Source organism: Arvicanthis niloticus, chromosome 8 (genome assembly GCF_011762505.2).
Source record: "Arvicanthis niloticus isolate mArvNil1 chromosome 8, mArvNil1.pat.X, whole genome shotgun sequence".
Taxonomy (NCBI): domain Eukaryota; kingdom Metazoa; phylum Chordata; class Mammalia; order Rodentia; family Muridae; genus Arvicanthis; species Arvicanthis niloticus.
This window is the reverse complement of record NC_047665.1, coordinates 40,895,363-40,907,592: the sequence shown is the minus strand read 5'-3', so window position 1 is coordinate 40,907,592 and position 12,230 is coordinate 40,895,363. Positions and strand designations below refer to the sequence as shown.

The 12,230-nt window shown below is 38.1% G+C and overlaps 1 protein-coding gene across 2 annotated transcripts in view; it reads left to right on the top strand.

The window, feature by feature from the left end:
* Positions 1–12,230, top strand: part of Aoah (acyloxyacyl hydrolase) — a 204,380-nt gene that overhangs the window by 63,667 nt on the left and 128,483 nt on the right. The window lies entirely within an intron of this gene.

Genomic DNA, 12,230 nt, shown 5'->3' with positions numbered 1-12,230 from the left:
TGTATCTGTTGCCAATTGTCCCATGTTGATGGCCTTTCCTTCTGACTGGGGTGAAATGGAATCTTAAAGTACTTTAAATCTACAGTCCCGTGTAGCAAAGGATATTGGACACTTTTTTTAGAGTGTCTCCTAGGATTTGTAATTTCTTTTGAGAACCACTTAGTTCCATATCCCTTTTCAAGTTAGGCTGTTTCTCTATTAGTCTTGTTTTCCCCTGGTATTTTGTAGTTATTAATGATATATATATATATATATATATATATATATATATATATATATTTATATGTCATATATATATGACAAGTTGTTTCTTCTATGAGTTTTGTCTTTTATGAGTTTGTCTTCTATGAGTTTCCTTTGCTGTACAGAAGCTTTTTAGTTTAATGAGATTCCATTGGTCAATTTTTCCTATGCTGCCAGAGTCCTATTCAGAAAAGTCTTACTTATACATACATATTGAAGGTCATCCCTACTTTTTTCTCTAGCAATTTTAGGGTATCAAATCTCTCACTGAAGAGTTTGGTAGAAGAGTAGTTAAGGTTTTTCAGCGTGAGATACAGGGCTCAAGTTTCACTCTTTTAAACGTCAATGTCCAGGTTTCTATTTGCTGAAAATTTTATCTTCTTCAATGTATATTTTTTGGATTCTTTGTCAAAATCAGGTAGCTATTGTGTAGATTTATTTCTGGGTACACTATTCTATGCTGTTGATCTAGGTCTATTTTTGTGCCAGTGTAATGCTGTTTTCATTGCTATGGCTCCATAGTGTAATTTGAAATTAGATATGATGGCACCCACCCCAGTGTTTCTTTGTTCAAGATCGCTTTAGATATCCAGGATCTTCTGTGTTTTCATATAAAACTTATGATTGTCTGTGAGGACTATTCCTGTGATCTTGATTGAGATTACATTGAATCTGTAGATTGTCTTTGATAAGAGAACCATTTTCACGTTTTGATTTTTCTAATTCATGAGTGTGGTGGGGAGGAGAGTATCTTACTATCTTCTAATGTCTTCTTCAATTCTTTCTTAAAGTTTTGTTCTTGTCTTGAAGGTTTGTAAAGGTTTATTATATTTCCTTGGCAAGGTTTATTCCAAGGTATTTTATTTTTACCTTGTGGTTACTGCAAATGCGATTATTTTACTGTTTACTTTTTCAGTGTTCTTGTCCTTGGTATGTATGAGGGCTACTGATATTTATATAACAATTTTGTATCCTACCTTCTTACTGACAATGTTTATTAGATGATATATTCAATTAATCCATGTAAAATATTCATCTTCATCCTTGATCTCTTTTCCCATTAGAAAATGTCTAGGTTATTCTACTATCAACAAAAATCTTGAGCTGTATTGGCGATAGATAGAAGAACCAAATAAATAAATCAGGGATTTATACCCATCTTTGCTCCTCAAAAATCAAATGAATTACTCTTATAGGACAACCAAATCATCTCAAGATGTCCAGAATGTTTCAGGGATCAGTACTAAAAATTCCACATCCTAAGAAAATATGGTCAGCTGGTTTCTCTCATATGAGCTTATCTGTCCTGCCCCATAAGATGACTATAATAAAATATTACCCTCACAAGTTTCTTAAGTAAAGCGAGTATATATATATATATATATATATATATATATATATATATATATATCATCAATACTATACACAGAAAATACATTAGAATATTACTAAAATGACATCTAAGAAGATTATTGTCACTGTCATAATTATTTGATATGGTTTTTAAGAATCTCCTGAGTCATATCATTTTGAACAACTTTTAGTTCAATTTTGATTAGACAAGGCTATAAATGTTGACCTAATTCTGTCCACATACTGTAGGTCAGAGTACAATATAAAACTAGTTAAGGCTCACAGTATTGATTTTCATGAACTTCCTATTCAAATAATTATATACACTTTTTTCTAGAATTATGATTTTCCTGTATATAATATAATAACAAGTTTTGGGTTTTAAACATGTTATTTATGTTTAAGTAAAGTCAACTATAATACTCTGTGGCTTAAACAATACATATGATTTTTCTGAGTAAAAATATTAAATACTGGGAGCTGGAGAGATGTCTCAGTTGTTAAAGCACTTGCCATACAAGGATGAGGGTCTGAGTTGCAAACCCTGGACACCTATAAAAGCCTGGCATGGTGGCACACAATTGTTATCACTGTTCCTGGGAGGCAGAGACAAGTGAATCCCTGGAGCTTGCTACCCAACTAGCCTCCCCTATTCAATAATTTCCAGGCCATTGAGAAACTGTGTTAGTTTCTCTTGCTATAATAATATAAGGACCAAAAGGAATTTGTGAAGGAGCAGGTTTATTTTATCTTATAGTTTGTTGTCCAATATCCAGGAAAGCCAGGATAGAAACTCAAGGTATACCTGTTTTAGACATACTATCTGCAGTTATTTTATACACCAGATTTCATTTCATCTTCCCCAGTTTAACCTCCTGCTTTTGCTTGTGGTGCTGGGATTGGAGCCTTGGGCCTTTCCCATGCCAGCCCTCACCCCCCTCCCCCCCCCCCCCATTTTAGCTGCTGACTTAGAAAAATGTCAGTAACCTTTTTTGGCTGGGACTGAACAGGAAGGATTCATCTAGAAGTGCTCAGCTTCCACTCAAGGGCATTCTGGGCTGCTGGTCAGCCTGAAGCCCTCCTCTTGCAGCTGTCCCAGAAACTTTCTTCACTCTCCTCAGGGACTGCTCCAGGCCCTCTCCCTCCACTATAAATGCCTATCACCAGCCTCTATTTCTGCAGATGATCCAGAAATACAGGACATTCCCTCCAGATTCACAGTTCTCTGCATTGAACTTTTTGTTAACATCAATAACTGGCATGTCCTGAGGGCTTGCCCCAGACTCTGGGGGAAGAGGCTACGCTTCATCTTGTCTAGTTGTCTATGCAGTCCTAAGACACCCACTCCATTAGCACCTCTTATTCACAGGGAAAAAATGGGACCCTGAGGGGTTTAGTAGATTGTTGCAAGAATGAGTAGAAGTAGGGCTGGCATCCTCACCTCACCCCTTGGAGATTCAGCTGGTGTCTCCACAACCCTGATGTCCACCAAGTTGGTTTTTGAAACTGCTATGTGTATTTCCAAAGCAAACAACTGGAATCCTATCACCAGGAAGGAATAGCATTAAAATGTTCACTTAATTTTAAAAATTAGATTACACTGAAGTTTTTATTTCCTGATAATGTTGTATGTCAGGTTTGTTGTTGTTGCTTTGTTTTGTTTTTGAGGGTGTTTTTGTGTTTTGTTTGTTAGTTTGATTTTTGTGTCTCCTACTTAACATTGCATTTTGAACATGTATTTTTAAACATCCATAGCTTTTTTGTTTATTCCCATGAAGTTCAAGTCACTCATACAAATATGTAAACCTGCAGCTGTAGAGAATCTTTAGCCACTAGGCTTCCCTATGACAATTCTATCAGTGCCCCCCAAATAGCAACTACTCTGAAATGGCACCATAAATTTACTCTTTTATATAAAATTATATTCTTGAATTTCATGTTGGTGGAATTATTCAAAAACAGATAGATGACCCTCAACTCACAATGGTTGGACACCTAAATTTTCTATTTTATCATGGTACAAAAAACCAATATGCAGTCAGCAGAAATTGAATTCTAGATCTTGAATTTTCTTTTTTTGTGTGTGTGATTGTATCTCTCAATCAGCTATGCAATCATGAGAGAAACCAACCTGTGCACTATTGTACTTTGTTGCTAGCAGATAGGTACGTGTTGTTTTTATGTCTCCTTATGTCTGCAAAACACTCATCTTTGTAAATGCAGGATATTCAGCCCTCAGTTATAAATCAGGCTCTGGTTTAGACATCTTTGCCCATTGTAGGCACATGTAAGTGCCCAGAGATTCTTAAAGTGATGAAACTAAGTTAGAATGCTGAGTAAGGTAGCGTATAGTACATGCCTTGCAAGCCCATCCCAACTACCACCTTTTCCATAAAACAGTTCCTAGCTCTCCACCTTAAACTGCTGATTATCCTCTTAAGTCCCATCATAAACTAACTTCTAGTCCTTACAATGTGCTAATGACTGATTCAAGTGTTTCCTATACATCAATTCAGTTGATCATACGAAGTAGGTATTGTCTACATTTCATAGACTATAATAGTAGTTATATGGATTTCCTTATTAAGATGTAAGCACAAGGGGAGTGGCTTGGGTATAAGTGTTGGTGGAGGAGGAATGAGAGAAGGGAGAAGTAAAATGTGCATGAAGACGACACAGATAGTCTTTAGGGGTGTGTTCCGTCACCCATTTTCTCAAAACAGAAGTATAGCTGGCGCTGGTATGTGTGTTTGTGTATATAAAGTCGGCCTCTTCTGTCACAGCTTACAAACTAAAATTGGACTGTAGCTCTTCCTTCCCCAACTGCACCCTCTGGGATCCTCATTCCCAAACTTCCAGCAGACTCCCTTTTAGTAGACCAGTCTCAATTACAACTACCATAAATGTGCTACAGCTACCTTTTGTATTTACCAATATCCCAAAGGCACATGCAAGTATAACCTCCCCTTCTCCCTGACCCCAACCCACATTAAAAGAAACATATTTAACTAGTTCACCTCCACCACCTTCACAGACCTAGGTCCTTCTCACTCTCTGCCTGGAGGATGAGCACTGTTTTAGAAAGCAGACAGAGAAAGCTCTCTTGCACTGAGAGGATGGATTTGGGTACACAGGAAGTTATTCTGGGATCTGGTTCCTGAGAAGCTGACATACACTGTTATGAGGAAGAGTGAATCTGTTCTTTAATTATATGAAAGTGACATGTGACAAATTCTTGTGTGGCTGGAAAATAATCAAGTTAGCTTAGGACTTTGTTTTATGTGTAAATATCTGCCATCTCCTCTAATTCAAGTTCTTGGGAAGCACAGACTTAGGGTTAAAATCTCAAGGAGAAAAGTAGAACTCCTTCTGAAATTCGGTCCTCAGTGACTTCTGTCCTGTGCATGTGACAGTGCACTTCTGCTCATAATGCTGCACTTAGGCTGTGAGCTCAAGCCATGCTCTCTTGTCCCTAAGCTCTTCTTTTTTTAGTACACTTTCTATTTTTAGCAGTTTTTTGTTTGTTTGTTTGTTTGTTTTGTTTTGTTTTTACAGTAGCCATGAGTAGATCTCTCCGGGTGTCCATTAAGGAAAAGCTATTTCTCTGGTCTGGATGTTGCTTTAACAAGCCAAACTAAGCAAAACATCAGCATCAATCCAACTGAGCTGATCAAGCACAGGATGAAGAGGAAAGTAGAAATGGCTCTCTGTCCCCCACACACCACCTATATACACATACACACTTTACCTGCTGTAGTACCTGAGTTGAGGAGGATAATTCTTTGTTTAAAGTCTCCTAGCTCCCAGCTTAGAGGATACTATGTCCTGTAGCTCTGTGTGAAAGTACTCCATCTTCATCCACCACCAGCCAGACTACCCTGATTGAGAAAGATCTCCTTTCCATCTCCCTCACAACAGCATCCTTAATCTTTCACAGTCTGGAGGTGGGAAGATATCTTTCATCCTCACTGTCTCATTTCTGGCTTTGGTGGCCTGTAAGCATTTTGCAATGTGTTTGATGAATTCAATCAGATTTGAAGGGCAGTGCTGAATGTATGTTTGCTTCCTTGTGAGGATTACTCCAGTCTTGGTAGAATATCCCAAAGTTCAAAATGGTCAACTTACATTAGAATGGGAACTAGGTTTTAGAAGTAACAGCCCAGTATTCCGACTCTTGAACATCATTAAGTGTCTTCTTGGTACTGAATCTGCAATCTATACAGCTTTTGCTGAACACTGAAAGGTGGGAGCAGTTATACTGGAGCACAGGCTTGAAAGATGTTGTTGACGACCTGAAAGCATTGTCCCTTGCAATGTCCCTCTTTCTATTTGTTATCTGCTAACATTGCAGATATACAAAATCAAATCTTTACTTACCCTCATCATCCTTTTCCCCAGCCATTCCTTGTTTTCCACTCAATCATGAAGGATTTGTCAAACTCTTTCTTGTCCTTCCTTGAACAGAACCAGTGGCTTCCTAAGTGTTAAATGCTAGGCTATGTGAATGTGAGGCTCAGGCTATACCTGCCCAGCACTCTGTCTCCACTGCTTGGTATGAAATGGCACACTAAAGATACCTATATGTATATATTAAATAAATGGGCTACAATTTGAACTCATTATCTGCAAGATTTGAACACTCAAGCTTTCTTGTTGCTCGTATCTCTCTGCTTCTTGTCTAAACTTGCTGGTGTTAGCACTTCCAGCACACAGCCTTCATTTTCATAGACTCAGTGTGGCCCAGGAAATGTCTCATTGCAGTCTTAGATTTCTGCCTTCCTGGAGCTAAGTTCCCAGAAAATCTATGAGCATCTATTCTTCCCTTTCTAGTGAGCCACTTTGACCCAGGCCACAGTTACACCTTGGGAGCATATGTCCTAGCTATTTCCCTGTTGTGGCAGACAGTGCACTGAGAAGCCTGCACTTGAACAAGAACTTTCTGAGTGCATATTCTCAGAGCTGCAATAGCTCTTAGAATCTAATAGGTATTCAATAAATGGCTATTGAAGAAATGAATCCATGGATCAAAAATAAAATGAAACTGGCAAGGGGGACTGGAGTATACTCTCTTGCTTATTCACAACCAAATACATTTCTATTATGTTGAGAACCGCACTAGCCCCACGTTGGGCACCAAAAAATGTTGGGGCCCAAGCTCGAGTCCCTGTTTAGGTGCCAAAAATGTTGAGGCCTGAGCTGCCCCACTTTGGGTGGCCAAAAAAATGTCTCGGCCCGAGCAAAATGTTGAGGCCCAGGCTGCCCCGAGTTTGGCAGCCACTGTATCCCGGTCCAAGCTGCCGCTCCAGTCCGCGGGTCGGGGTTCAGCAAGAGAGAGAGAGTGAGGACAGACTCAAAGAATGGAGACCAGACAGAGTGTGTTTCAATCCCATTTATTCTTCGGTCTCTCTTCCTCTAAGTGTCTTAAGTCCTAAGTTCCTAGTCCCTAGTTCCTAGTCCCTAGTGCCTCCAAGTTCCAAGTTACTTCTTCCAAGTGCCAAGTGCCTAATGTCTAATAACTAACTCCAAGTTGTTCACTCTAAAGTGTCTGATTCTCTGATCTCTGTCTGCTGTGTCTGATTCTCAGTTCTGTTCTGTCTCTGCCTTTTATATGTCTCACTTCTAAGCCATGCCTCTAAGTCACACCTATAATCATGCCCTTAGGTCTTGTCTCTAAATCTGATCTCTAGGTCACTCTTTAGTCACACACCTTTAATCTCACACACTTTTAATCTCACACACCCAAGGTATCTAAACCAAGATTATCAGAGTGTGCTCAGCTGTTGTAGGCTATTGTAATCCAAGTCACATGTCAGGGTATATGGCTCAAGATGGCTACAAAGCTGATAGCCGCTTTCTGCTAAAAGTCGGTACCCCAACACTAGTAATCAGTAATTGTTCTTTTCTCTGAATCAAGAGAATGAATCTCTGATTCTAAGATGAAGTTTGGTGTGTGTGTGTCTCTGTGTGTGGGTTTCTGTATTTCTTTAACTCATGTCTGTTTTCTAAGGTCCAGTCTCCCACATTTACATGTACCCCTTTCATCACTGTAATCAGAACTTACCATCTTGTGATAGATGCTGAGAAAAAAAATGAATTAAATGTTCTCATCTTAACAGAATCCCTGTGTCAAGAAACAGAATCAATTTTCTCATCAACATCTCACTTGACACTGCATGACTCCCTCCCCCACCCACAATCTAAAAGATAATAGCTCTAACCCCAAACTAGACAGAATCATTTTCTCTGTCCTGTTTGATATTTGGTGACCCTTTTAGGCTTATGTTTGTTCTGTCTTAACTGTGCATAGTGTCTGAGCAGGATTTTTTTATTCATTGAAATGATGAAAATATACACTATATGGAAAAAGCTAGATATCTGACCATCAGCACTGGAGACTCTTCATGTGTAGTAGCTGCTCACTACTGTTGGCAAAATATAAGAAAATCTGGTGATCTTTCTAAGGAAAGAACGAACAATTTACAACCCTTGGACTTCATTTGGTTCCTTAATAGTCTAGAAGAGGTAAAGTGTTTCCATTTAAATTAAGCCTTATTAACTAAACCCATGGCTATGCCTGAATGCCTGCTAGACCTTTGGGTACTGAGACCAGAAATAACAATAATCAAAAGCATACTTGAAGGAGCCGACAGGTTTCAAGACATAGACAGTGACATTTTTTCATATGATGGATGTTTCCAAAGCTGTTACTACACGATAGGTACACATTAGGGGTCAATAATAAGAGGCAATCCAACCTTGGTTTATCAAAATCTTCCATGCGGTTTCCAGTGCCCTAATTTGACATGTGAGGAAAACATTGAGAAAGTTGTGTGCTGTATGTTTTAACTGACTTCCCACGGATTGTTAAACATCGACGTCTTTGAAAACAATGTAATAGACAATGGAATGACATTTAGAAACAGAAGGTTAGCCTAAAATAGAACAGAATGTGGTGTCCAGAATCAAACCAAAATGTGGTTTTAATATCTTTTTATTAAAATAGCATTTGAAATCAGTGGACAAACATGGACTTTTTGCTTACACCTTAGAATTAAATACTAGATGTGCTTACATATGTGTGCATGTGTGTGTGTTGAGGGGTATTAAGCTATATGTTTACTTGTTCATGATGCCAAAACAAATTCCAAATAATCTGAAGTTTGACTAAGAAAGATCAGAGCCATACCATAAACAAAGAAAAACCTAAAAAGTTGTACATATATTTTGTAGCCAAGAAGTCTCAAAAAATATTAATATATCTACCATTTACACAATGCCAAAGGACAAATGGAAAACTTGAAAATGTTTTTATAATATGCCACACAAAAAAACTATTTTTCTATGCTCCAAAGCACTCTTAAAAACCAGTAAGAAGAAACATGACTAAGGACCACGAACAGATCATTCATAGGAAGAAAAAAAATTCAAAGAACCAAAACTCACTGGTAAAGACTCACTCACCTTTTTTCATCACTAAAAGGGCAAAATTTAAATTAGATTCCCTTTGTTTCTCATGTATTTGCTGCCACATAAGTCTTTGATGGTCATTTAAGCAATAAGTTATCTGAGAAATACCAAAGGCCACTAAATTAAACTGCTCCATAAATATTTGAAGTATAAGGATGCTCGCTACACTGAGCATAAAACACTTGCTGGGACATGGTTCACTTCTCAGTCTTTTCTCTAAGCATCTAAGAGATCTCACTAGAGAAGCCAAGGTGGATTTGTTTTAATCCACATGTGGAACCTTGGAGAATTTTATCCCATTAAGATTTCCTTAAAGGCTTATTTGGGTGCCACTAGACTCAAGGAAATTTTAACACTCTTGGAAGAAAAACAATGATACAAATAAGTTATCCTTGATTTCATGAATGTAGGATAAATCAGAAGAACCCAGGGCAAAAGTTTTTATGTGATGTTCAAGATATTTTTAAAAAATTGTTTCATTGTTTTGACTCATGATTTTGATCATTTCAGTCCATGGCCGATTGATCTTGTTGCTCTAGGTTTCTGGTGGAAAATCATGGCTGGAGCACACAGTAAAGCCATGTGATGGCCAGGCTATCAAAGGGTCCTAGAGATCAGGGCCCTGCAATCAGCCCTCTCAAGGGTATGTCCACAATCACCTAAAACCACTCATTATAGCCAAGTCTTTAATTCAGTGCTCTTTAGGAGTGTTCTGTAATTAAATGTAGCAGCAATTGATTATAATTCCGAATAAGTTATTAAGTACTGATCACACCACAGTGTAAAATAGAAAACACTCAAGAACCAGAGGACATAAGAGGAGGTCACAATATCTATAAAAAGAAATGGTAAAAAGTAAATCCCAGGTAGTCAGTGGGGGGCATGCCTTTAATTCCAGCACTCCAGAGGCAGAGGCAGGCAGATCTCTGTGAGTTCAAGGCCAGTCTGGTCTGCAAAGCAAGTTCCAGGGCCTACACAGAAAAACTCTGTCTCTAAAAACCAAAAGAAAAAATAAATTCCCATCTAAGTCTAAGAAGTCAAAGTATAGTTTCCATAACCATTATGTATACATTACTGAAAGGCATTATTATTATTTATACTTATAGCCATTGTGTACACATTACTGGAGTGCATGATTGCTTTTACTTATAGTCTTTGTATACACAATAATGGGAGGACATGATTGTTTATAGTTATAGTTACTGTGTACATATTACTTGAGGAACTTTATTATTTTTACTTTTATGTGAATAATAAAATGACAACAACTCATGAAGGCAAAATATTCCTCTCTTGTTCTTGAGGATTTCAGGAATGAAAACTACCTCTAAGAAAATGGTTTTCCTTCTTTGCTCCAGAAAGCTCATCACCATGATAAATTTGAATAGTTATAAAAGATCTTTTGAGCTTTAGAATTTTAATGACTTCTCCTGACTCTTCTCTTCTCATGATGAGTCATCTACACCCGAGTTCTAATTGGAAGTCATCTCTTCGTGAAAATGTATTTCTAAAGCACTAAGGATTGCCAGGCCTGTGTGATAAAACTCTCCTTCTGTTCAGTCTACCTCTTTCTATCACTTACTAGGAATGTATTAAGTAATCATGTCATTATTTAACATCTGTCTCCCATTTGAATATAAATTCCATGAGAAGAGGGAGAGTCTAGCTGGGCCATTTCCAGCAATTTCCTAACACAGTTCCCTGAATATATTAACCACTCGACAGCTATTTACTGACTGAAGATCAGGGTAGAAAGGGTAATCCCCTTTCTGTACATCCATGAAGAATCCATACCCTAGTACCTAGAAGCTTAGGTGTGGTGCATGTTAGGGAAAAATGAAATTTTGGGATATGATTTAGTTAAGAATCTCTGGATAGGAGGATTATCTTGGATTATCTATGTCAGTCCAACATAAGCACAGGATCCTTACAAGAGGCAAACATTAGGATCAGAGTGAGAAAAGCAAATGTAACTATAGGGGTTGGGGAGATGGCACAGTTGGGAAAATGCTTGCCACATAAAAATGAAAGCCCTAGAGTGCATGTACATCCTGTCACAGTAGCATGTGACTGCAATACAGACACTACAGATTCAAGAACAGTGGCTCTCTGGTGCTCACTGACCAGGAAGCCTAGTCTAACTAGTGAGTACCACTGAAGAAGAGACCTTGTCTCAAAAACCAAGGTAGATAGCTTCTAAGACCAAGGTTGTCCTTTGCCTCTATATGCACAGGCACATAAACAGGCACACACATACATATATATACATACACATACAAGAAAAGAAAAGAGAAATAGAGAATAGAGAAGGGAAGGAAAATAGGTCAATAGAGGCAGGGAATGAAGTAACAAGTCCATCAGACAATATGTCAACACTAATAACTGGAAGAAGTAAAGAAAAGGTTCTCCTTGGGTGCATAAAGAAGAGACATACTTTGCTGATATCCTAACTTAGCCTGGATTTCTGACCTCAAAAACTGCAAGAGAATAAATTCTCATTCTTAAACCACAATGTTTAAGAAAATTTGTTACAGTAGCAAGAATGAATAAATAAATAATTAAATAGCCAAGGAGGTAGGTCAGCTGGTGAAGGTGCTGGCCTCCAGCCTGATAACTCATAGGATCCACATGATAGAAGAGTTGAACGAACTCCAGCAAGTTTTCCTCTGAACTGCACATGTGTACCATGGCAACTGCACTCATGTGTGCGTACACCCACACCCCCCATACACACATAAAGAAGAAAGTAATAAGAATACAAACTGCTTAGTTGTCTAACATTGGACACTGTTTATTTAACAATTTGAGGGCAAATAGAAAAATGGCATCATCATCATCAAAATCATAATCAACATAATAATAATAACAAAAACAACATACTGTTATAAAACTATAACTGAACATACTCACAATCTGACTAACCTGTTTATTTTTACCAGAAATCATTTGCTTAGGGAACATGCCAGCATACTATCAATATGGTTAGACCTTAGAGTTGCACTGGGGAGCTGTGTGTATGCCCAGACAGTACAACAGAGGAAACCAAAGGAAACAGAGATTGCCAATGGCAAAGCCTTCAACAATGTCCTTGGCAACACGGGGTCTTGGCAAAATGGTCTCATCTACAGAGTGGGGTTGAGAATTGTTTCTTCTGACTTTGTAAAGTT